The sequence below is a fragment of the Bactrocera dorsalis genome, chromosome 6 (genome assembly GCF_023373825.1).
Source record: "Bactrocera dorsalis isolate Fly_Bdor chromosome 6, ASM2337382v1, whole genome shotgun sequence".
Lineage (NCBI taxonomy): Eukaryota > Metazoa > Arthropoda > Insecta > Diptera > Tephritidae > Bactrocera > Bactrocera dorsalis.
In genome coordinates, this window is record NC_064308.1 from 17,693,702 (window position 1) to 17,721,690 (window position 27,989).

At 36.4% G+C, this 27,989-nt stretch overlaps 1 long non-coding RNA gene across 1 annotated transcript; it reads left to right on the top strand.

Moving 5' to 3' along the window:
• The first annotated feature begins 7,008 nt into the window (after positions 1 to 7,008).
• LOC125779606 (uncharacterized) lies at positions 7,009 to 27,720 on the top strand. The gene is made up of 4 exons (XR_007423389.1): positions 7,009 to 16,106; positions 16,161 to 21,110; positions 21,170 to 21,246; positions 21,303 to 27,720. It is a non-coding gene; the product is annotated as an uncharacterized LOC125779606 (long non-coding RNA).
• Positions 27,721 to 27,989: the final 269 nt, after the last annotated feature.

The window sequence follows — 27,989 nt, forward strand, 5'->3', positions numbered from 1 at the left end:
GTCACTGTTGAAAGTCATAACTTCGAAGTTGTAGATAATGCAGATGCAGTATTAACACCAACAACAATATGAGCTCGAAATCCAACGCAGAATAGCTCTTGCCAACAGGTACTACTTCGGAATAAATAAACAATTGAGAAGTAAAGTCCTCTCACGACGGACAACTTCTAAAAGTCACTCATTATTCCCGTTTCGCTATATGGTGCAAAGGCAAGGACATGAGCCCGAGTTACGAGAAAAAAGAATTAGGGTCCTTTGCGCATCGGCAACGGCGAGTATCGCGTTCGGTGGAACGAAGAGCGATGACATTGACATAGTTCAATGAATGAAGAGACAGCGGTTACGCTGGCTAGGTCATGTCGTCCGTATAGATGAAAACACTCCATCTCTGAAAGTATTCACCGGAGAAAGCAGAGGAAGAGGAAGACCTCCACTCTGTTGTAAAGACCAGATGGGGAAGGACCTACATATCTCCAATTGGCATCAAACAGTGCAAAGGAAGAACGACTAGAGCGTGATGCTGTGTTTTCGATTATAACCGCATAAGTGGTGTCTATGCAATAAAAAAGAAAGGCAAATCTTCGGCGGCCGAGGAGACATAGCCGAAACTAACATTAGTCGATGACTCCAACCACTTTTTCGATTTATGAAGGTCTTTATTATCAGTTTTGACAAATTAACGGAGTTATTTTAGGTATTATTATATATTTCGTGAAGCATTTGCGGGTATCTAAATATGTAAGTAAATTGCATAACCGATTAATATCATTGTAGTATACGAGTATACATCTATGATATACGATTCTAAAAATTGTATTCCGTTAGCAATCCCTATTCCTGCACGATCTTAACCTTTTCTAGCACGTTTTATACATAAAAGTATCTAAATCACATACTTTCTTATTTTATTTATTATCGCTTATATGTTTTCACTTAATTATGTGTTTTAGCTTGTAAAGTAGTTTGTCCATTTCTGTCTTTGTTTGCCACCCAATTAGTTTATGCAACGAAATGGGTGCTCATTCGGCGCAGGGCATGTGAAAAAATTGTTACACGTGCTGCATAACGCCCTGTAAGTCCATTGATAAGCAGGCAGCTGTTGAAATGGATCAATCCTTACTCCCATTGTGCGCATTACCATTTCGTTTGTTATTTCGCTGTCGTTTACAAGACAACTAACTTTAGTGGATTCATTTATTGTATGGCATTGCGTTTTCATTGTTGTTGTTTTTATTGTCATTTTGTGTCATTGCCATAACAGTATTTATCGCCATTTGAATTAGTTCTCTATTCGTACTTGGGACATTATCCACGATAACTCAAAAGCATAACTTTCAAATTGTAATATAGTACGTCGAATACTAATAAATTGGAACTATTACAAGCAAGAAGATTAGAAAAGATATTCTCAACCAACCAATTATTATGGAGAGAGGGTGACATACGATTTGAACTACATAAAAATTGTTGGAGGTTAAATCGAGGATCACCAAAATATACCACACTGTAGAAAAATGTTTAAATACGTCTTTACAGTTTGGCTTTTATTTCACGAGTGACTTATGCTTACATAGCATACAAAATAGGAGGATGGCACTTATACAGAGTTGTATTATTTGGTAGTACGATCTATTCGAGTTGTAATATATAGTAACCGAGAACATTTTCATCACACTTCCTCAACACGAGTAGATCGCTTACATTATTGTTGTTCAAAAGCTAAAAGTTTTACAAATTTTTCATGTTTAATTTTACATAGATTCTTAGTAAGTACATCAGCTATCATATCATTGGTACATATGTATGCTTTAACTTCAATTTGTTTCTTATTTATTGCTTCTCTTACAAAATGATACTTACGAGTATATCGGTATTCTGCGTGAGACGATTGTCTCATGTCTCTAATTGTCACAATAGTAATTTAGTGACCCTGTTAGTCAGGAGTCTCATTTTGGTATTCTGGCAGACACAGTAAAGTAGTATACTGTATAGTAATATACTGTATCTGCCAGAATACCAAAGTGAGACTCCTGACTAACAGAGTCACTAAATGAAGATTGTGAAAATTAGAGACATGAGACAATCGTCTCAAGCAGAATACCGATATTAATGTCTATGTGCTTACTTCTTGAATGATAAACTGGATTCTTTGCTAACTGCTGTGCGCTTAAGTTGTCACCGTAAACTCTGATCGGGTCATCTGAGTTACTTATACCAATCTCTGCTATTAGGCGTCGTAGATATACCGCTTCCTTCGTAGCTGATGATAGTACTATATATTCGGCCTCTGTGCTACTAAGGGCTACGCTGCTTTGTCGCTTACTTTCCCATGAAATTGCACTACCGCCCAAGAAAAATACATACCCAGTGTATGATTTACGGTCGAGACTGTTGCTGCCCCAATCGGCATCAGCAAACCCTTCTATTTGTTTGCCCGTACGACGATATACCAACTTATAATCTTCAGTCATTGATAGGTATCGTAAAATATGCTTAATACCTGATTCATGCTCTTTGTGAGGATTATGATTTCTTTGAGCCAATTTAGCGACTGAATGTAAAATATCCCGTTTCGTACAAATGGCTAAATACATTAATGCACCGATTGCTGACTGGTACTGTTTAACGTCAGCTTTATCACACGATTCGCTGGTGCACCCAATTTGAAAACCTATGTCTAATGGCGTTTTCGCTGGTCGGCAGCTGGTCATATTATATTTTTCTAAGATCTCTTTAACATACAATTGACCAACTTCTATGCTGCCTGTTTCCCCGGCTCTACTGATTTCCATCCCCAAAAAATATGAGATTGGACCTTTGTCGACACACTCGAAGCTATTTGCGATCTCTGCTTTGATTGTAAGAAGATCTTTCTTTGCTTGGCAACTTACGATCAAATCAACATATACAGCAATGAGACATAAATTACCTTGACTGCCCATTTTGTACAAACAATGTTCATTACAGCACGCCACGAAACCGATTCGCTTCAACACTTCGTCCAACTTTTGGTTCCACTGTCTTCCAGATTGTTTCAACCCACATATAGCTTTATTGAGCTTCAAAACACGTTCTGGAAACTTTTTGCCAACGAAATTTTCAGGTTGCTTAGCTCACTGTTAAGGTACGCGCTGCATACATCCATCTGATGTGTATACATTTTTAGTTCTGCTGCTAAGGCCAATACCATACGAATTGTAGCGTAACGCACCACTGGGGAAAATGTGTCAGTATAATTTACCCCAAATTTTTTACTACATCCTGTTGCAACTAAACGCGCCTTAAAACGATTTATTTACCATTCTTGTCATGTTTTATGGTAAACACCCATTTGGAACCGATTGCTTTCTCTTTGCTTGGTAAGTCAACCAACTTCCATGTTTTATTTCGCACTAAATCATCATATTCAAGTTTCATCGCTGTTGACCACTCGCTCGAATATTTACTGTCTTTAGCTTAGGCAACACTTTGAGGAATTTCGATTTCACATATGTACATTTTGCATCATGTTTACTATATTATACACTTTTCGTGGACGTCCTGGTTTTCCACTACGTACTAGATTAGGCCTGCCTCGCCCCATTTGTGCAGGACACTCTTCCTGGATCGGAGATTCGCATAAACTTTCTTGATAATCGCAACCGGATTCACTAGATGCTTTCGCTTCTTCAAACTTGTTTTCACTGTCGTCTGCTTCATCTACTCTCAAGTCACCAGATGTACCTTCTTCGATGATAGCATCCACGTCCCCAAACGTGTCCGAAAAATCTACCGCTTCATTTCTTTTAATTGGTAAAAACGTTACGTCTCGTTTCTCTACGACCATACGCTGATCAGGGTCCTAAAGGCGATACGCTTTCGATGTAAGCGAATACCCTACCATGATATGTTTTTTACCCTTTGGTTTAAACTTCGTATTATTTATTTTGCTTAATGCGATGGCTTCTGAGCCAAATGTTTAAAAAAAAACTCACAATTGGTTTTCGTCCTGACCATGCTTCGTAAGGCGTCACATTATTTAATGCTTTTGTGGGTGACCTATTACGTAAGAACACTGCAGTAGCAACTGCCTCTGCCCATAAAAATTCATTAACTTCACTTTGCAATAACATGCTTCGTGCCATTTCCACTATTGTTCGATTTGCTCTTTCAGCAACTCCATTTTGCTGTGGAGGCATGGCACTGTCAATTGCCTTTTTATACCACACTCACTCAAAAAATTATCAAAATCTTTGTTTACAAATTCACGTCCATTGTCACTACGAATCAATTTAATCCGTTTCTTCGTTTGCCTTTCTACTAAGTTTTTAAACATTTTAAATTTATCCAAAACTTCTTCTTTAGATTTAAAAAAAAACACAAACATTCTCCTTGTTTTATCGTCTATAAAATTTAAAAAATAACGAGTGCCTCCGAGTGACTTTGTTCGAAAAGGACCACACACATCTGTATGCACTAACCCTAAAATGTCTTTAGCACGATTTTCTGAATTTTTCGGAAATGGCTTTACTTTTATTTTGCATCTCGCGCCCACTTCACATACAATGTCTTTGCCAAATGTCACTTTTTCCATACCTCGAACCATGTCTTTATTCACTAATTCCTGCAGACTACCATAATTTAAATGTCCGTATCGTTCATGCCATGATACCGCCTTATCATTCGAAAAATAAAAACACTTGTTATTTTCGCGTTGAAATACGAAAAGTTTGTTTATTTTCTTTGCTTCTAATATTATTTCGCTGTCCTTCATTATCTTTGCACAGTTTTTATCAAAAAATACTTTTAGTTCACCTTCTACGGCTCTCGCGACCGACGTGAAATTACTACACATATTTGGCACAAATAAAACATTTCGAAGAATAATGTCACTCTTATGTGAATTTATTCGCACATTTCCTACACCTTCAGCTGTAATGTATTTTTTACCAGCCAAAGAGATTTTCTCTTTATGCTGTTCTAATGAAATAAACAAATTTCTATTGCTACACACATGCGATGTTGCACCGCTGTCAATAAGCCAGGTTGTGTTGTCGAACGCCTCTGCGTCCGCTGCTGCTAACAACGTAAACGAATGTTCGTTTCTCTTTGTTGACCTATGATTGAAAATGTCTCTCTTTACGTTACAGTTCGCGGCGATATGACCGCGCTGCCCGCACTTAAAACACTTGATGTTTTGCATCTTCTTGTTACGGTTATTCGAAGATTTTTCCCCTTTTTCAGCGTTCTTTGACCACACTGCAAACGCTTGGGATTCTAATTGGGATTCAACTGTACCCCTTTTACACTGCTTTTTTCTTTCTGATTCTTCTAGAAGCTTTACTTTCAAAATGGCTAACGGTGGTAACGCGTCTCTTGTTTCTATAGCAACAACAAAATGTTCGTACTGCTTCGGCAGACTTGAAAGAAGAATAATTGTCACCAACTCATCTTTAATTTCAATACCGACTTCTGATAATTTTTCAACAACCGATGTAAAATAATTTAAATATTTCGGCATACCTTCATTGTCACTTAACTTCATATTCAACAGTTTCTTGTATAACGACACATTATGCACAGGCCCACTTGGCTGATGCAATTTTTCTAGCACTTTCCACGCTTCTGTAGACGGCTTGCATTGTTTGATATGGCTAAGCTGCGACGCTTTCACGCTTAGAGTTATTGTAGCCAATGCTTTTTCATCGAGTGCTTCCCACTCACCCGAATTTTTTTCATTTTTTATCAAACGTTCATTCACTATATGCCACAGTCCACCGTGTATTAGGACACTTTTCATTTGTACTTTCCACGAATCAAAATTCGTTTCATCCAATTTTTCGATTTGGTACAATGAATTCATTTTTAAAGTCTTTTAACGCGACACACACGCTTTAGCACTGTAGGCTTGATACGACTCAGGGACGTGCCGATTACTTAAACTCTGGATCTTGGTACTGAATTAGAAACCCTAAATAACTGCGGAGAATAACCATTTATTTATGACTATTATAAGGAATGAGTTCTTAATTTCATTATACCCTTTGTCAATGTCGAAGACCCTATAAAATACATACATTAGGGTGGGTCAATTTTTTTCTTATTGTGTGATATTTGTATCTCGCTTCCAACTTTTTAAAAAAATATTTCGTTTTATAGATTTAATATTGTATGAAAACGGTCTCCTACTTTTTTCGTAAACTTAATCGATTCAAAAACATTAATGGCTGAAATTCGACCATTTTAGGGCAAAATTGTTTCTTATTTTGTAATAAATTTTCTGCTCTACATATTGGGTTGTCAAAAATCTTGTGGTATTTTTATTGAATCAATTCATGTGGCACCCATACATTGAGCTTCTTAGTGACTCCAAGCTTCTTCAAATCATTTATAACGGTTTGATCACTACTGTGTCGGTCTCTTTCGACCAATTCACAGCGATATTATCGCAATTTTCGACGACAGGCCTTCCGGAACGTGGCGCATCTTCGACCACCTCTACACCAGAACGAAAACGTTGAAACCACCGTTGTGCGGTAGAAATGGAAACTGTATCGGGTCCATAAACTGCACAAATTTTATTGGCGGCTTGAGATGTATTTTTGCCTTTATCGTAGTAGTACTGTAAAATAAGCCGTATTTTCTCTTTATTTTGCTCCATGTTTGCGACGCTATAACTCACGAACGACTTAAAAGAAATGACAATCAATCAAACACACGTTAGCGCGTGAAATGAGCTTTCCAAAAAGGTATGGCATGACCCGATGCGACGAATAAAACTAGAACTACGCGCTTTCAGCGGCAACTAGCGAAAATACCGCAAGACTTTTTTGACAACCCAATATTTTCGATTAAGTTTAGCGTTTACGAAATATTGCAGTCAAAAATCAACGAAAAAAAATATAAAAAAATAAATTTAAAAACCAATAAAAATATTAAATATAAGTGGCCATTTTTGTAAAGCCCCAAATGTTTTCTGATTTATAAAATTTTTATTCGTGCAGTTACACAAAAACAAATCGTTTAAATAATCAAACTTTAACCTTTAATACCTTTTAAATGGTTAGGTTTACGAAAAAGACCTACAATACAATAACCAGTTGAATATGTATTCTAAGTTTATTGTAGGTCTATAGATATCATAGAAACTACGTATCTTGAGATCGCTCCTGGCTACGCACACTCAAAATAGGCAGATAATAATTAACAACGAAAAATTTTAATAAATAATAAGAAGAAATAGCTTAAGTTAGATTACAATATGAGTATAAGTTCATATTGTTATTGCGGTGATCGAAGTTTCCTTTAGACTTCATGGAAAATCGCCTCGTACAGATTATAATAGATTCATCTTTTACATCGGTATTTTGCTGTGCTGTCTGGGTAAAGAACAATTTCTAACAGAAAAGATCGAGTACGCATTTTATATATTGAGTACTGTGACCGCTCCAATTTTAATGGTTATACAAATTCTACAAATAGGAGAATGCTTATACAAAACGGCTCATATGAAACACAATATTTTGCAAGGGAAAAGTAAATGCTTTGAAAATAATAATTAGGATAAGGAACAAACAGTACCGACACGTGGCAGCGAAGATCAATGCTACATTGTTTCTTTACTTAAAGGTTTAATGCACACATACATACGTTATGAGCTGAAGAAACGGTAGCAGTGCCTGCGCCTTCGGATAGAGTATACACAATACTTCTTATAAGTGTTTTGTTTTTTGAGGTTAACATAATCCAAATTCCGCCTAAGCCACTATATTTACGCATGCGCACCTACCTAATCTGCAACCGAATATGAGGCACCTATGCTCAAACGACCATATGCACTCAGTCTCAGACATACATTTCAGATGCTATTCAGGCATATCCTTCGTTTCTGCTTTGCAAATATGCGTTCAGGATAGCAGACTTCACAATGTACATACATATGTACTATATCTCGTCATATTGTGAATTATTTAAGTGAAATGGACGAAATTATAAAAGACTTACATACATAAATAATATGCCCGAAGTTGTGCCTTCAATCAGAATATACATTAGTGCTTATAGCTAAGGGAGAGCTCGCCTGATATAAAATATGTACACATGTTTGTGCATGGACTAACCACAACAATACTAGAACGTTTAACAACGGCAGTACGCCCTCCCGCTATTGTTCTGCTTCACTGATTTAAAAAAAAAAAAAAAGTTTGTTAATTACATTCACTCATTCCTAGATATTCACGAACATGCAAAGCTAAACGCATTCGACCATAAAAAACCTAGTCCATGTTAAAAAGCGCAAATATACGGGGTTCTTCATCAGTCACTTTCAGCTACGCGCAGTGCTATGGCTGGTGCAGTGGTGATGTGTTAATTGTGAATGTGTCTGACGATTGAATCGAAAAATATGTATACTCGTATTCGTGTTGCTCAGCTGAAAACGTACGAAGACTAATCCATTTAGATTTTCAAAGCATGTCAGCGTGTGTATGCAAATATGTATGTACACATCGCTCATTTGCTGCAAGACCGGCATAAGTCAAAAAAATCGATTCTCCAGAAAACGCGTTTAAAGTTTTCAACTGAGTACAACCTTACACGGTGACTCCAACCTTACACCTCTTCTCAAGCGGAGCATATAAGAGGTATTCATATGAATTTTTCACTCAACATGAAGTATGATATAACGAACAATTCTGCAGCATTAACTCAAAAATCACGTTTTTTGATTTATGCCGGTCTTGCAGCAAATGAGCGATATGTATATTTAAAGTAATATTTTAATGCTTAATTCAGAAAAAATGTACATGACAGACTCGAATATACATATATTGTAAAACATCGATTACCAAACGCATATACAGGCTTTTAGAATCCTTAGACCACAGCTAAAATTGATCATCCTTTTGAACAATCTCATTAACAAAATCAAATGAAAAACTTGATTTTATTCGACTTGTTTTATGGCGTATTCAATAGATTTCTTGATATTTTATGATCTCGGCTGGAGGGTGGTTATGACGACCGCCTGCGCCATGATGTCATAATTGTGCTTGGCGATTTTAACGTCAGGTATGAAAGGCATCCTTGGTGCAACACTTGGAAAATTCAGTCCCCATGGCGAAACCTCTCCGAATGGGTGGAGGCTTATCGACTCCGCAAAGGTTCGAAATGTGGTTGGCTGTAGTACTAGATTGCAGTACAAGAAAATTCATCAAACTACTTGGCTGTCTTCGGATCAAAAAATTGAAACCAGATCGATCATATTATGACAGATTGAAGACATGACTCTAGTATCCTTGAAGTGCGTATGCTCCGAGGACCTAACATCAGCTAGGACTACTATCTTGTTGCAGCTCGTAACACAGAGAAGGTACAACGTCGGAAAGCTACAATCACAACCGACAGCTAAACGGTTTTCTACTCGACTTGCACTCATGCTCTCTGAGAGCACTCGGTATAAGGGAACTGTGGGACGGCATTTCAAGCTTCTTACGTACAGCTGCAAGCGAAACCATTGGTTTTTGGAAAGGTCGCTAGAACCGCTGGTACGTTGCGGACTGTCGTGTCGCAGAGAATAGAAAGTAAAAATCCTACATCGATCGACCGGAATGGTGGGAAAGATACCAAGAGTTGAAGAGGGAAGCGAGATAGACAACAAAGGAAGAGACCAAAATACGTAAGTATGAACAGCTTGAGAAGTCTGCCGACAGGAGTACTACTCGAAAATTATGCGGAAAGATGCAGCAACTAACAGAAGGATTCAAGACCGGAGCATACTCTTGTAGGACCATAGGAGGTGATCCTGGTGTCTGACGTTCGCAGCATACTGACATTATGGAGAGAACAATTCTCTAGCCTACTGAATGTATATGAAAGTGTAGCATTTGAAGATGTCGAACCAGATTCCCCAATTGATGGATGGCCGGGGCCAATGGATGGATTACCGGCCTAGCTATTCAAATACGCAGTGAAGAACTGATAAAGAGCATGCATTAACTTCTTTGTAAGATATGGCCGGTTTAAAGCATGCCCGAAAATTGAAACCTAAGTGTACTTTGCCCAATCCAAAAAAGGGGTACCCACCAATCTGCGCCAGCTACCTTGGGAAAATTCTTTTTAACACTGTGATTTTGGACCTGGAAAATGTACTATCAACCAAATCAATCAAACCTTACGCCAAATCTTGAAAAATACTGGTGAAAGGTAGATCGACGCATACCACTTCTTTGTCGATTTTAACCCTTTGACGTATTTCCACGAGTCTGACTCGTGGTACAATTTCTGTGCCTAACATGATTACCACTAGTCTGGCTTGTGGTACAATTTCTGTGCCTAACATGATTATCACGAGTCTGGCTCGTGGTGCGTAGAAGTATACATTTGATGTAAAGAGGATTGAAATTTTCCCGTTATTTTCAGCTAATAATGTAAACCAAAAACCATTGTTGCAGGTGAGTACATTATATACTGTGTAATTATCCATATTTTTTGTTACGCATTAAAATTAAATCGTAGTATTTTATTTTTTGTAAATTTGTAAAACAAGCATTCGAAAGTTCGTAAGTATCAAAACTGGTTTGTTTAATGCAAGTTGTGTGCGAACAGTTGGGAGCGAATTTCGTTGTGATAATTGATACGTCAAGGGGTTAAAGCCGCCTTCGACAGCACGAAAAGGAAATCTCTCTATGACGCTATGTCTGAATTTGTTATCTCCAAAAAAACTTACAAGGCTGTGTAAGCTGAGGTAAAGCAGCACCAAAAGCTGCATCATGATCTCCGAGCTGTTCCATGCTAAGCTTGGTTTCAGACAAGGACACTTCCTGTCGTGTGACTTCTTCAATCTATTGCTGAAGAAAATAAAGCGAGCTACAAAGCTAAATAGAGACTGTACAATCTTCTATAAGAGTGTGCAGCTGCCGGCGTACGCCGATGATATATCATTGGCCTCAATAACGGCGCCGTTGGCTCTGCTTTTTGTTTTGCGGAAGATTTATGGTTCTTTGCGAATTGGAAGCGGCGAATAGCGTACTCGATGAAACGATGAGCTATACGAGATATACGGGGATATTGACTTAGTTCAGCGAATTAAGAGACAACAGCTGCGCTGGCTAGATCATGTTGTCCGAATGGGAGAGAACCCTCCCTCCCCTTTGGAGGACTTTGATGCAGTACTCGCCGGTGGAAGCAGAGGAAGAGGAAGACCTCTACTCCGTTGGATAGATCAGGTGGGGAAGGACCTGTCTGCACTTGGTATATCGAATTGGCTTCAAAAAGCGAAAAGAAGAAACAACTGACACGCTGTTGGTATTTCGGCTATAATTACGACAGTAAAAAAGAAGATGAAGAAAATAGTCTATAATATATAACATTAGGATTGGTTTTCAACGCCTTTAAAAGTTTGTGGTCTTAAATGATTTTAGTCCGTTGGCTTGTGTCATAGAAGGTAGGGCGGTTTATGCGAAACGTTATTAGAATTCACAATGGCACTATCGTCAGCACACAAAACCACACAAAAAACATGAAGAAGGGCAAAAACATTTGTGCACACATGTAAGCTAGGATATACTTAATCATATATATAACAAATGTTTCCTTAATTTTTATTAATTCAAAATCATTGAAATGTAATAATGATAATCCTGAAAAACAATCAAAGGGCTACGCAGGCATTGTTGGGAAGGAATAAGAAATCGTGTTAAGGACATTTTTTATTTCTCATACACATGCATAAACCAACTACATACGTTCTCTCAAAATATCCTGTGAATGACAGTTTAGGATTTCTACATAAATAAAGCACTCTGCGCGACTTGTGCAATACTATGAGTATACTGTATCAGGATTAAATGTATGTTCAACATTGGATTAATCTAGCGAAATAGTAAACATGTTACAGAAATGTATAAGGGTGAGAAATGCCGCACGATAAGGTGGTACCCTGTTGCTGACGGATTAAGAATCCAACAATGCCGCGTGTGCAAAACTTTCATTTGTAGTTGACTTTGCCCGCCTGCTGATGCCTGAAGCAATGCAGTCAACTGTGAATATAAAATTAATTGTGGCCAGGCTTTTATTTCCACAAAATAAAATGCTGGTTTATATTGTAGGTATGCCAGATTCAAGTTAGATTTCACACAGTTAAAAAGGAATCTAAGGGAAGGCCGAGTTCGACCGGTAGAAACTACATATTTTTTTTTTATTTTTGTAATTAAAAATCTAGCTTCATTGAATATTTCACTTATTTGTTAGTTGAAGCTTAATCTTACGTATTTATCTATCTAACAAATTATAAAGCCTAAGAAGAAATAAATTATTTTCCAATCGATGGATATGGGAATTAGTGATGGGCGATGTTGTGACTTTTACGGAACGCTGCTACTTGTGACTGTGACTTTGTAGTAGCAATGATTTTAAACTGTGAATGTGACTGCAATAAAAGTTGTTACAGACAGAGGCCAATAAAGTAGAACAAAATTGTTTCCTTTTTTCATTTAGGTACAATGTACATATTTATTATAATAAACAGAAATTAACATAGGCGCAACGTCTTGGGCGATCTTCGCTGTTTTTTAATATTCAGAAAAATACTTCAACAATTTTTTTTTACAAAATTTATTATAAAAGATAAATAGTTGTACACTCACAATAATCTGAATAACAATGAAAAATATTAATTTTTACTCGAATGCTCTTCAGTCGTAGGAGTGACAAAAAAAAAACAGTATCTTTATATATTGCGTTGTCAAAAAAGTCTTGCGGTATTTTCGCTAGTTGCCGCTGAAAGCGCGTAGTTCTAGTTTTATTCGTCGCATCGGGTCATGCCATACCTTTTTGGAAAGCTCATTTCACGCGCTAACACGTGTTTGATTGATTGTCATTTCTTTTAAGTTGTTCGTGAGTTATAGCGTGGAGCAAAATAAAGAGAAGCATATTTTATAGTACTACTACGATAAAGGCAAAAATGCATCTCAAGCCGCCAATAAAATTTGTGCAGTTTATGGACCCGATACAGTTTCCATTTCCACTGCACAACGATGGTTTCAACGTTTTCGTTCTGGTGTAGAGGTGGTCGAAGATGCGCCACGTTCCGGAAGGCCTGTCGTCGAAAATTGCGATAAAATAGCTGAATTGGTCGAAAGAGACCGGCATAGTAGTCATCAAACCATTATAAACCATTTAAAGAAGCTTTGTGCCACTAAGAAGCTCGATGTATGGGAGCCACACGAATTGATTCAATAAAAATACCGCAAGACTTTTTTGAAAACCCAATAATATTAACTCTGTCGTCGCGACGTGTCACTCTCACAGTTATCACCCCTCACCCTATGCTTTGAATGTAACAAATACTTTTATTACTCCAAATTTTCAAAAATGGTATTTAAAAACTCCAATTCGGGCAAAAATTCCTGCCAATTGTGTCAAAAGTGGGATATAGGGCGCAAATGGGTTTTTTCTATGGCTTTTAATAAGATGTCTTGTAAATTTACTATCAATTTCCTCAAAAACCGTATTGTGAGAATTTTGGAACTTCAGAATTTGCGTGGCTTCTGATTCCCAAATTTTATATACTTAATATCGAAGATATTTTGTAAAAGTTCACTTTTGTTCGAACCACCTCATGAAACTTGTAGGTATGTAGATAAAAGAGGCCGGCAGAACATCATTGGCCCCGGGCGCCCGAAGTTGTAGCTACGCCACTGCAAATAACGCTGAATTGCAATACTGGCTTTTCCTTCTACGCTACTATGTGGTTTATGTTCATTAGCGTATATATCGAAAGAACTCCATATTGATACTGATTTTTCTACATTTTCTTCTGTTCTTTCAGTCTGAAATTCCATTTCTTCCCTTTGCATTTCTATTAGATAACGTTTTATAAGTTTTTTTGTGTTGTGTGCTACTGATTCATCAGTCAACACCACTATTTTGAATCTGGGGTGGAGAAAAGTGGCTACCGTAATTGTATTGCAGTGTTGTAAACTGCTAAAACGTTCCCTATTTCCATTTAAAAAAATTTCAATCACTTTTTGTACGGTGACCGAAAATGTTTCAGTTCGCAAGTGTCACATCTAGTAGACCATTTGCGATTGGTATTACCAGCGAACCTGTGCAATATGTTTCACCACTAATGCTTACTGTAGCACCTCTAAATGGTTTGCAAATTTTGCACAAAGCAGCAACAGTCGTCCACTCGTCGCTGGTTAATATAGGTAAATTTTTGTTCATAATTATCAAAGTACATTTCACCGCTTCCTCCAACTCCGAAAGATGCTCCAACATTGCCAACGTGGAGTTCCACCTCATTTCAACTTGTTGAACTAATTTTAGAGGTTCTTTACCGCTGTTGCGCTGGTACTTTTCAAACGCTTCATTCGCTGAAGTACTTTTCTTGAAGTGAGTACCTATTACTTTAACTTTATCAGTTACTTGTTCTACTTCAGGAATGTGCAATCCTTCTTTTTCAATTAAATTAATTGTGTAAGCCATACATCCAAAATGCTTCCAACCTAACTTATGGCACTTTTTATGTTACTACTATGTAGCATTACCCGAAACAGCCAGCAATATTTTGTCGTTAATTTTCCGATCACTTACGATTAGTTGTATAGCGTCACCTAAGTTTTCAGCTTTTTTTTTGCACTAGTTGGGGTGACGATAAAAGTACTGACGTTAGTTCAAAATTTTCGGAGACATAATGTACCGTTACAGCAATAAAACTAGTTAGACATGTTGCGCGATGTCCAACAATCAGAGGTGATGCAAAACTTTTCCCCGCTTCTAATTATTTCTTATGTTTACATTCCTCATACAATGCAGGAATCATTAATTTTGAAATCACACGTGTGCTAGGAATGTCATAAGATGGATTTAGGGCTGTTACAAATTCCCGAAAACCTTTGTCCTCAACTAAGGAAAAAGGTTGCAAATCCGCCGTAAAAAGCTGCAATAATTTGCTTGTAATTTCACTTTTTGATTTTAGTCGCGCGACATTTAAAAGCATAGTTCGTGTTAAAGGCTTTGGTAATTTCAAAATTATATTAGCTTTTCCAATTGATGTTTTTTTTTTAATTTGATGTTGACATTTTATATGATACTTTGGATTTACAAATATCACATTTAGCGAAAACAGCATCCACGTCTTTAAAAAATTGCCACACATAACTCGTTTTGTTTATTTTTGATACAGATATCTTTAATTTTTATTATGTATAAGCAAAATGATTTGTAACCGTTTCGTACAAAAATTAATGAAAATGATCCGTTATTTTTAAGGAAGCTCATTTTTTAAGTCACAATAAATATAATCTCTTATGTTTTTTTCAATATAAGGGTACTCAATAGAAACTATTTAAAGTAAACGAAAACATACTTTTAAAAATATTTCAAAGACCAATATATCTTATATATAAAAATGAATCGCAAAATGTGTTGCTAAGCGTATAACTCAACAACGCCTGGACCAATTTGGCCAATTCTTTTTTTCTAAATGTTCGTTGAGGTTCAAAGATGGTTTTTACGACGAGAAAATTTCGAATAACCCTTTTCCAAAAGTAATTTTTTTTATACAAATTTACAAAAAGTAACTTTTTTATACAATCTTTTTTTAAATTTTTTTTGCTTTTTTTCAATTATTTGAATCGTTTGCTTTCTTTATTCCGGTTACTCAAAAAAAATTATTTAGTGAAAACGTTATGTGTGTTTCACATAAAGTGATCTATTACACATTTAAATTTATTACGATGCCACGAAGAGGTGACGCTAATATCGTCCGGCGTTCTTTTTGGCGTCAACATACATTGGCAACGCAAGGCACATGACCGAGTACTACCAGAATGCGATGACATACGTGCGAAATTATAGATCGCGGTCAATCAACAAGCGATCGTCACGATGTCACAGCACGTCTTTTCAAACAAGAGTTACGATGTTTGATGGACTTTATCTTGAAGCAACGTATATGTGGTGCTGTTAGATGCTAGATGTACTCTGTTGAGTGGCAAAAAAGAGATCAAATTGATGAAATCATTTCTGCGGAAACTCCTGATGCAGAGAAAGATCCAGTACTATCCGAAGTGATGAAAACCAATATGACTCATGGACCTTGTAGACACTATAATCCCTTTTCGGTGCGTATGTCTGACAATAAATGTGAAAACACTATCCACGTACTTTTCTTTCAGGAACACAAACTAAAAATGATGGATATCCACTCTGTTGGGGTCACTCAAAAGACGACAATGGCATAACATTCAGCATTCAATTTAGAAGAGTGAATATCGAAGTTGACAACACATGGATCGTACTATATTCCCTATTATTGTCTAATTCACATTCAAAACTCTTATCAATGTTGAGTATTGCAGTTTGGTATAATCGATAAAATACGTTTTTAAGTACGTCAAAGGAAGCAATATGGCGGTTATTGGTCTTCAACAATACGGTCGATACGTGAACTTCAATAAAGCGTTTTGTAGGACATTTACTTTTGCAATTCGTGGACGTTTTCGTGTTGTGCGTCTCTCAGTTATCCGTTTGCGAGAACATTGCTCTATTCGGAAATATAATACATGGAACACATCGTCAAAGAAATCGTTACGCAGAAAGCAAGGCCAACCAGTATATAGACATCCAGGTGTGTTCTCAACTAATTTAAGTATAAATAAAACCCATCCACCCGAAAAACGACTATTGTTTCTACCTTCGGTTGCTATTGATTAATGTACGCGGTTCAACTTCATTTGGGTCATAGCGTACTGTGAATGGTACGGTGTGTGCAAGTTTTGGAGAAGTAAGCCAGCAATTACCATTGCTGGAACGTGTTAATCACTGAAATCAAAATGAAGTTCGCACACTTTTCGCGACAATCATTTCGACATATCAGCCTTCAAATCCGCGTCAATTATGGGACACGAACAAAAATGACATTGCCGAAGACATTTTACATCATCTTCGCAAAGAAAATGGAAATGGGTTAATTCCGGTTGATACTTCCGGTGGTTCGATATCAATTCCATTCGCCGTTTATCAATTCACAAAAGATGAACTCATTACGAATGTTCGGACGTTGGTCAAATTATCGTAACTATGATTTCTTAAGTGCACGCGAGTTACATATATAGTTCCACAGACGAAATCATAAGAAAATACTTAAATCAACCCAACAACATTACTGTGTAAAACATTTATTTATTTAATTGATTTAAATTGACACTCACATAAATATGTATAACGAAAATGCAAGAGTCGTTGCTTCATAAAAATGAAAAACGATACTTGCAATGTAAACAAATTGTATTTAAACATTGTGGCTTAAATTAAATTTATGAATACTACATGAAACGTTATTACTTTTACTTACATAAGCAAAAGTCAAAGTAATATCCAATTTCGTAGGAATATTTGTACGTCCACCTAAAAAAGTACTTAGGCCACATAAATGTCAATGCACCGAATTTAATATTTGGAAAAGTATTAAAAGATTACATATATGATTTTGTTTACATTTGCTTATTTTGATCAATATTGAAGGTTTCATTTTAAGAACGAAATTATTGTAAAATTAGTCTTAAGATTCACCTGAATAAAGGAAGAAATAACAGCTTAAGCTTTTTAATTCAACCTTATTTCATTTCTCGCGCAATGTTAGCTGACAATCTACAGGACACAATGATAGTCGCATAGTGTGTAGCATAAATTTGGAAATGCTGTGTTTTTCACACGGCCAGATATACGTGTCGTGCTCACGAGTTAGAAAATAATATTTTCTGTACACCTGAACAGAAACCAAAAAATTTTATTTATCAAGCTGCGTTACATTGAAAAAAAAAAAAATCAAATGATAAATTTAACTTTCTTTTCATTTCAAAACACATAATTTCAGGATAACGGCTGCGGGGTCAGCAAGTATGTATATAAAATTTATGCAATTTTAAGAATAAAAGTTTTATAATTGGCTTTAGTACCGCATGGAGGTTTCTCTAATCAATTTAATTTGTACATAAGTATTACCAGTTTAAAGCTATGTGTGTAAACTAACTTATTTTATATGTCAACCAATTTTTACTTATCTAAAATTGAAGATAACTCTTAGTTTTAATGAATATGAATTCATCACAGCCGCAGTTATTTATGTTACACTGTGAATGCTATTTTGCAACAGTCGCAACTTTTATGTTTCACTGTGAATGATATTTTGTCACAGTCGCAATTTTTTAAGTTCCACTGTGAATGCTACTTTATCACAGTCGCAATTTTTCATATAATACTGTTACTGCTACTTTGTTGAAGTTTCCCATGTTACTGCTACTTTAGGGAATTTGTCACAGCTGTGACCAGTGATTTTTAAATAGCAGTGACAAAATCACAGTTACTGAAATATTTGCTATCTCTAATGGAAATTTGTAAGTTGCATAAGTGCGGCAGGGATTTTGTGCTAAAAAATCTTTTCAGACAATTTTGTGATAGCTGGACTCAGTATTGTTTGTTTGAGCACGCGTCTAAGATTGACAACGTAAAAAAAATACGCAATTACAAAAGGCGAAAACGAAACCCAAGCGAATGTAAATGTGAATAGTGTTTATAGTCCTGATACCGTAGCAGATAATCACGCACGATTCCATTACGTTAACTTTTATATCAAAGATGCATCACCCTCTGGAAGCCGAAATCATCGAGTCTGAACATCTTGATAGCACTGTTTCGATTGTCAGGAGCTAAACATTGCTTAAAACTTCGTTTGAAATCGTTTAAATAAAATTAAGTACAAAAAGAAACTCGACGTATGGGTTTCTATGTGTTTATCGGTAGAACTATAATATTTACTATGAGCTACTCCCATATGGCCAAACTTTTAAATTGTACCTGTACTGTCAAAGATCTGAGGATCTGAAGCAAGCAATCAGTCAGCTTTGATAAACAAGAGAACAATTAGGACAACGCAGGTTGTTATGCACCTACCTTATAAATAACTCGAACCCGGAACCAAGTCATCGTTATCTGTTCCCTTATATGATAAATGACTTTTCTAGTGAAAATTTCACCTCAAGAGAGGCTTGTGAAAATTGACTGTTCCAGTTTGCCGGTAGGGACGAAGGTTGAAAATACTTTCGAAATGCCAGAAAGTTATGCTTGCAACATTTTTAACTCCCTAAGATAGGTTTGAATTATGTATATTATGTTAACACGGCAAGTATGATGAGTCGAATTAACAGCCTAATGCGTGTGGATCCACCCGTGCAAGCGATAACTTGACGAACAATTGAATGTGAAATAAGTAGAAGTGGTCAGGGCAGACAGATGCGCGTTCGGTCCACATGTACACAACTGCTCACTTGGAAAAAGTCAAAAATTATAGCCGAGATAACAACAGCGCGCCAGTCGTTTCTTCGTTTCGCTAGGTAGCTCCAATTAGATATTCTAAGCGAAGCCAGGTCCTTCTCTACCTGGTCCTTCCAACAGAGTAGAGGTCTTACTTTTCTTCTTCTTTCCCTGGTGGGTACTGCGTCGATTACTTTCAGAGATGGAGTATTTTCGTCCATTCGGACAACATGACCTAGCCAGCGTAGCCGCCTTTTATTTCGCTGAACTATGTCAATGTCGTCGTATATCTCCTACAGTTCATCATTCCAACGAATGCAATATTTATCGTGGCTAAAGCGCAAAGAACCACACATCTTTCGCAGAACCTTTCTCTCGAAAACACGCAATGTCGACTCATCAGTTGTTGTCATCATTCAAGCCTCTGCGCCATACAACAGGACGGGAATTATGAGTGGCTTATAGAGTATGGTTTTTGTTCATAGAAAAAGGACTTTACTTCTCAATTGATTACTCAGTCCGAAGTAGCACCTGTTGACAAGAGTTATCCTGCGTTGGATTTCCAGCCTGACATTGTTGATGCTGTTTATACTGATTCCAAGATAGACGAAGTTATTGACTTCAAAGTTTTCACTGTCAACAGTGGCGTGACGATATCAATATCATCGGCATACGCCAGCACCTGTACACTCTTGTAAAAGATTGTACCTGCTCGATTAAGTTCTGCAGCTCGAATTATTTTCCCCAGCAGCAGATTGAAGAAGTCGCACGATTGGGAGTCGCCTTGTCTGGAACCTCGATTGGTATCGATCTGCTCGAAAATGTCCTTCCCGATCCTAACTGAAGCTGAAGAAATATTCCCTCCATATGAAGTGGGCATCATTCACTAGATCACCCCGAGAGAAATCACCCTCCAGCCTGCTGAATGGCAGTGAAAGCATATTCCCAGGAGAAGACAAACCCGAATCCCCAATCGATGACGATAGAGCAGACGTTCCATTACCCGATCATGAAGAAGTTGGAATAGCAATTATCCGCCTGAAGAACAACAAAGCGTCGGTGGCCGATGGATTGCCGGCCGAGCTATGCACATACGGCAGTGAAGAACTGATAAGGAGCATGCATCCGCATCTTTGTTGAATATGGTCGGACGCAAGCATGCCCGACGATTGGAATTTAGGTGTGCTCTGTCCAATTTACAAAAAGGAAAACTCCACAATCTGCGCTACTACCGTAAGATAAACCTCCTCAGTATCGCATAAAAGGTTCTATCGAGCATATTGTGTGAAAGATTAAAGTCCACCGTCAACGAATTGATTGGGCCTTTTCAGTGATGCTTTAGGCCTGGAAAACAACTGACCAGATATTCACCATGCGGTAAATCCTGGAAAAGACCCTTGAAAAGAGGATCGACACTCACCACCTTTATGCCGCTATATCTGAATTTAATATCCATAAAAACTAATACGGCTATGTAAACTGTTGAGCAATATCAAAAGCTTCATCAGGATCGGGAAGGACCTCTCCGAACCTTGCGATACCAAGCGACGTTTCAGGCAAGGCGACTCCTTATTGTGCGATTTCTTCAATCTACTCTGGAAGTAAATAATTCGAGCCGCGGAACTAAATAGAGAAGGTACCACCTTCTGTAAGAGTGTACAGCTGCTGTACGCCAATGATATTGATATCATTGGTCTCAACAACGGCACCGTTAGTTCCGCTTTCTCCAAATGGGTCTGGTAGTGAATGAGGGCAAGACGAAATATCTCGAGTCATCAAACAAGCAGTCTTGGCACTCGCGAGTTGGCTCTCACGTAAGTGTTGACAGTTATATTTTTAAAGTCGTATATAATTTTGCCTATCTTGGAACTAGCATCAACACCAGCAACAATGTTACTCTCGAAATCCAACGCAGAATAACTCTTGCCAACAGGTGTCACTTCGGAATGGGTAAGCAATTGAGAAGTAAAGAACTTTCTCTAAGAATAAAAACCAATTTCTATTAGTCACTCATTATTCCCGTTCTGCCATATGATGCAGAGGCAGGGAGCTGTATGAGATATACGATGACATGGGCATAGGTAAGCTAATTAAAAGACTTCACTTCTGAAAGTATTCGACGCAGTACCCGCCGGAACATGCAGAGGAGGAGTAAGGCCTTCACTCCGTTGGAAAACCCAGTTGGAAAAGGACCTGGCTTCGCGTGAAATCTCTAATTGACGCCACATTGCGAAAAGAAGAAACGATTGACGCGCTGTTGCTATAACCGCGTGGGCGGTGTCTTCATCAGTAAAGAAGAAGAATAATTTATAATTATATGTATATAATTTTAAGAACTCCTGATGAGGTTTACGTTCTTTTGGTACCTAGAAATTAAGAGATTGTTAATTTATATTATGGAGTTGAAAAAAGTTCTTTACTGTTGAAAATAGTCCGCATTTTGAATAAGAACAAGTAACCAATTTAAAAAAAAAAATAATATAATTTAATTTGTACACTTGTTCTATTCCTCCCACTCTGCACATTATTTGCTTCGGATACCATTTTTGTCGACCGTCTGCCAGCTAAACCCTTACATATTATGCCTTTATCAACATAAACACATATACATAGCAGCAAACGCTTCAAAAGTTATTGCCGACTCATAACATAGTTTCTAGTGTTGGCAGAAGGCTGGAGTGTGCGCTCGAAGTTGCATCAATCGTTTTTCCCTATTTCTTTTCCAATTCAATGCATAATTGTGCATGGATGCGTAAATTTACGGATTTTTGTACAATTTCAAAGCTCCGGCTTAGTACGATAAAATTTGTTGTACGTTTCCTTAAGTTTGTATTGGTAAGATTTGGTGGCTTTCTTCTTAGAGCTCTTCTTTGATCCCCTCGTCCTGCCGTCCTATTGGGTATATATACTTTTCAATATTCTATATAGAGACTGGAAAGCAAAACGATTTCAGACAATGACGAAGTTTAAACACTTTTTAACCTATTTTTACAAATAATTGGATCCATCAAGCTTCATATCAACATTGAATATATGGTTATCATCATCCACTAAGATATCTCAAATTGGGGTTTTTCATATCTGAAACATATTTTAACACTTAGTTCGGTGGACGCCTATTACACACTATGCTACTGTGAGCAAAAAATAGTAAGACTTCTTAATTTAAATTTCGCGCGAAAAACTTTTTTTATTTTTACTATTATTGACATCTGTGCCAAATGTCACATCAAAGCAATCATTACTGATAGTATACGCTTGTCTTTCTGAAATACATAAATTGCATTCTGTGATTTTTACGATGAGTGAAATTGTTCAACAAAGAAGTTCCATAAAATTTTGTATGTGGAATCAAATTTGTGGTGCCGTTTTTGATCTGTACAATTTATTCAAAGAGGGTTTTGAACACGTTGACTACGAACAACTTCCAGCACGGTCATCAACTTCAACTGATGATCAACAAGTCGATACAATAAAGGAATTGCTGCTTAAAAATCGGAAGGAGTAGTGAAAACCACAAGAAAAGCTCATTTCAGCCTGAGAAAAGTGATAGAATTAGTTCCAAATGCAGTCAATTTTTGGAAAAACTCGGTCGCGTTAACGTCTGTGAAAAAATAATTTTCTACTACCAGGACATTATTAAACGCATTATTACTAGCGATGAGTCTTGGATCTATGGTTACGAGTCGGAAACAGACAATCAATCGGCCGAATATCGTGACAAAGGTGAATCGAAACCGAAAAAAAAACACATCAGAGCGGGTCAAAAATCAAGATTAGGTTGATAGTTATCTTCGATTACCGAGGTGTGGTGCTCTCCAGATTCCTTCCGACCGGTAAACTGTCAACAAAAAGTACTATATGAGTGTTATGCGTCATTTGAGTGAAGCTATTCGTAAAAAGAGACCGGGATTATGGGCCGACAATTCTAGGTTTTTGCACCACGGGAATATACATACATATACTGTATTAATTCTTCGTGAGTTTTTCGCTAAATTTTCAACCAATATCGTGCCTCAAACACTGTATTCGCCTGATTTAGCTCCATGTAACTTCAAGCAAACTCAAATGGAGTCAATTGAAAACATAAAACTGAAGTGCTACGCGCATTGAAAGCTATTCCGAAAATTGACTTTAACAACTGTCTCGAGGATTGAAAAAAACGTTGATACAAGTGTCTTGGGGAGAATTTTAAAGTTGTGAACAACTGTTATACTAATTTTTTCATGGTAATTTTATGTGCAGAAATTTCTACACACATACATATAATTATGTACATATATAAAACATTCATGTTCTTAATCGTAGGTAAGTCTTTCGATTTGTTTCGATACATAAAAAATTACTTTCCACTGGAGGAGCTGGTTCTTAAAATACTTCTTAACGCCTCAACGAATGCCAAATTTTGTTTTTACTCCCTCAAAATTAATGTATATTAGGCCCCAAATCAGTTGCGTTCCTTTTGCACATATATGTAGGTACCTGCGTTCAATAAAAATACATCACCAAAAATAATTGAAATAAGATCATGTGAGCAGTTTGTTTAAAAAGATAGAATATTAAGGCAATTTTTATTTGTTTGACTACATAGTATGCAGTATAGTTGTTCACAAAATTTTTTCTCAAAAATGGTTTTTATAAGAGACAGCCAATAAATTAAAAAAAAAAAATTACAAAAATGTACAAGCCGGGATATTCATGATTTAAATTAAAACAATGTGAAGTTAATTTAAAACGATTAAGTCATTTTCGTCACTAACAGTAGATTCATCCCTTCTTAATTTTTGAAGGCATGGAATACACTTGGACCTGAATTAACTTCCCTATAAGGGAATCATACCTAAGCAGTTTTAAAATATTTATTAATTGACTTTTGTTTAACACCTTCACACTTCATTATGTGCCATATAAGCTTAAATCGGGGGAATTTCCTTGCCAATCTAAGCGTTGAATCCTTAAATATTAAAGATCCTTGAATGTATTGGCAAACTAAAAATTAAAATTCGAACTGAATGAGATCTTATACAAAAATAGTGTATACATGTTTTGTACAAGATTTGTTTCCAGTCAAAACTTAGCCATTTTGCACGATGACATGGCGCTGAGTCATCTTGGAGAATTAGGCGATCCCTATGAGGGTAATGCTCTTCAATTGCGGGTACTAAAAATTTTTAACCACTGTCGCATATTTTTGTACATTCATTATTCCATGAACAAGGTATAGAGATCCCAAAAACATGGTATGAAAAGCCTCATCAAAATATTTGTCTTTGAGGAAATTTAATTTTCTTTACTACACAATTATACTGGAACCTCTCACTACATCAATGGCGCACGTAAAGCGAATTTTGAGAGCTTAGCAAATTAAATTTTCTTTCATCATTTTTAAACCAGTAAAGGTGTCCAGACTACATTTTTTGTGTTAATAGTGGTTTTTTGACAGGACATTTTCCATATAAACCTACATTTCTTATCCCTCGTATGGTCGCAAAACTTAAGTCCACTTGCTGAAAGTGCACTTTTAAAAGCGGGCTTAAACTTATCCGTCGCAGTAAGTTGACTTTCGAAGACGACCTGATCCTTTTTTTCGTAAAAGACGAACATTAGTTGAATGTCTACAACCAATTCTAGCTACTATTTGCCGAGATCACTTTTCTTCATCTTATGCCAATTTGGGACTTTTTGCTCACGCCTTAATTTTTTAAACTTTTCAAGTACACAACCAAAATAAGACTATAATGAAAAGTGTTCAACCCATTCCCATTTCATTGGAAATAATTAATTTTTTATTGCCTACTACATTTTATAGAATTTTTCTAAAATTTACAGTTATATAGCTAAAGTTTACAAAATTGGCGGTGCGTTTTTATTGGATGCAAGTGTACCTAATTGTATATGCGCGCGTATACATATGTTCATACATAACAGAATACGGAATTGTCACGAAAGTGCCTCTTAAAGCAAAATCAATTTGTGCTTATGATAAATTCAATTTTAAAATTTTTAATTTAAAAAAGTTCGTCGCTTCAATATGACCATAAAAATTATATTACTTCCATCTGACTTGTTTCGTAATTCAGTTAGTGATGCTATCACTTAATGGATGCTGGTGAAGTGATCGTCTCTTTACTAGACAGACGACAATGGGGTTGCCAAAAAATTATGCTTGATAGAAGCACACACATGCGCATGAGTTATACATACATATGGGCATATTGTGTAAATATATCCTTGATTTTGGTCTGTCTGTGAGAAATACAAGTTCTAAGGATAATTGAAAAATATTTACATTTCATTCTTCAAATTTACATCAAATTGTTGGAAACCACATTAGTACCTAAGTTCTGTTGACATTCTGGACAGTACAGCTTGTTAACTTAATCAAGAATATGGAGATTGGTTCATGTCCAAAGCAAAGGCCGAGTAATTGTTGAATAATATCTATTGAAAAGTTAACCAGAAATCTTGCAATTCTCATATGCAACTTATTTACACCCTTTATAATGAGTATAATTTGTTCCATTATTTGTTTATAAAAAAGTACCTTTGTAAAGTCTCATAAATTCAACGTATATTCCATTGGAAAGCTGAGACAATATCGTTAACATTAGGCGGACTATTCATATTGACATACATACTTTTCTTTGTATACGCAAATTTACTTTTTTCAAAAGTTGATTTTTTTTTTTATATTGAGTCAAAACAAAAAATTACCTGTCCAATATTTTGCCTTAAAGAACATAAAAAAATGTTTCGCACGAAAAAAATGTTGAATGCAAATTTTGGAACATGTGGCTAAAAGTTCTGTGCATGGAACATAGAAACATAATCATTTTATTCCCAGAATTCATAAACCATCAGTTTAACACACTTTTGCTATTTTAATTGAAGCCCGATTTCCTGGGATACTTTGGGCATCCGCAGATTTCATCCGACGTGTTATGTATTTGTCGTTTTGTATAAGCATATACAGAAATAAGAAGTTTTCATTAAATAAAAACATTAGTGACATTAAGTTTTTAACAGTTGGTAATGCAGGTAGGTGGAATCAGACGAGCCGATGTGAGCATATTACACAAATACCGTTCTTCGAAAAAACATAGGAAGCTATAACTTACTGATTGGCCAAATAAGCTACAAAACTCAAATTTGGTACAGGGGTGGGAATGGCGTACAGGAAAGGGGTGTGTGGTACAAAAGGCGGATGTGATAACGCCCTATAATAATGAATTTATTGTATGTATTACAAACTACCAAAGTTTTGTTAAGCTTTGTGCAAATAATATCATTACTGTTAAAACAAACGAAATCGGAGAATAGGCGCGTCCACCTCTGCTGCTTTGTTTTGAACTATCTAAAGTGCTAAAACGGTCCAGTTACACCAGAAAATTAAATTAAACGAATGGAACTAATAAGAATATTCTCACAATTATACCAGGGAAATTTTACAATGGGCGTTTGCAATAAAGACTTTAGTTCGACATATGAGAAAAGATTTATATTAAAGTTGTTGTTGTAGCGTCAGAAAACAGTCCTGAAGGAGGTGCCGAATTGACAATTCTTGCCTGGATAAAAACCCGCGTCAGTTGCGCTTACTTAGGTGCGAATGTCCTGGGAACGGATCGTTATGCGTGCGGATTCCTTAAGCATACCAATTCCTTTAGCTCTGCTTGACTTTATATCCGATGATGTAACAAAATTACGTTACGTATGGGATATGGGATAGGTTTTCAAGATACCAAAACTGTCAAATGTATTGTGCTTTTCACGGACCATTCAGTTTGAATCGCAGCAATGTATATGCTACGGTGAGCCAATCCTCAAAACTTTTTAGAACATTGCAGCGCCGCCTTAAACAGTAATCTGTGCAAAACTTCGTAAAGATACCATTTCAAAGATAAGACTTTTCCATACAGCAACTTGAGTTTGATCAATCAGTTTATATGGCAGCTATACACTATAATGGTCCGAATGTGTGTAAAATTTCAGATCGATATCTCAAAAACTATCTAGTTCGCTCATATATGATCATATATACATTTTACAGGGCCTGCGATATTTCCTTCAGGGTAAGAAAAACTTTTAATCCAGGTATTAAAGAACCTTTTTGTATGTTATGTAAAAGAATTCACTATTCATTATTTGACGAAATTGAGAATGGATTACAACAATATCAACTTATATAGGCCCCGGACATATGTATATAGCTTCTTCACAAATTTTTGGAATATTGGGACTAAGAGAAAGTGGCATAATATTGTGATACCTCAATTATTTACAGATATATTCGGTATTTAGTCCACTATAATAGCGGAAATCAGTACATGTAGTAAATGGCGGCAATGGTAATTTATGGACGTATTCCACTTACATTTCGCACTATACTTCAGTACATCTATAAAAAGATTTTTAAGTAATTCTATTAAGAAATTTTGAATATTGGCTAATATACATATAGTGTACATATGTAAATTATTGCCGGTTATATTGAAACGGCTAAAAAATTTGTATTTTTTTGGTCAAGATGACCTTTATTGTTAATTGTTCTGCTAAGACCAAATTACAATTTCAATTATTTATAACTTAAAAATTACTTATGCTAGCACTATTGATTTATTTATTTGTGTCTCGTTATTCCGCGTGTGCCGGATGTTGATTTGTTAATTGCTCGACAATTGTTGCAATGGTTGCAT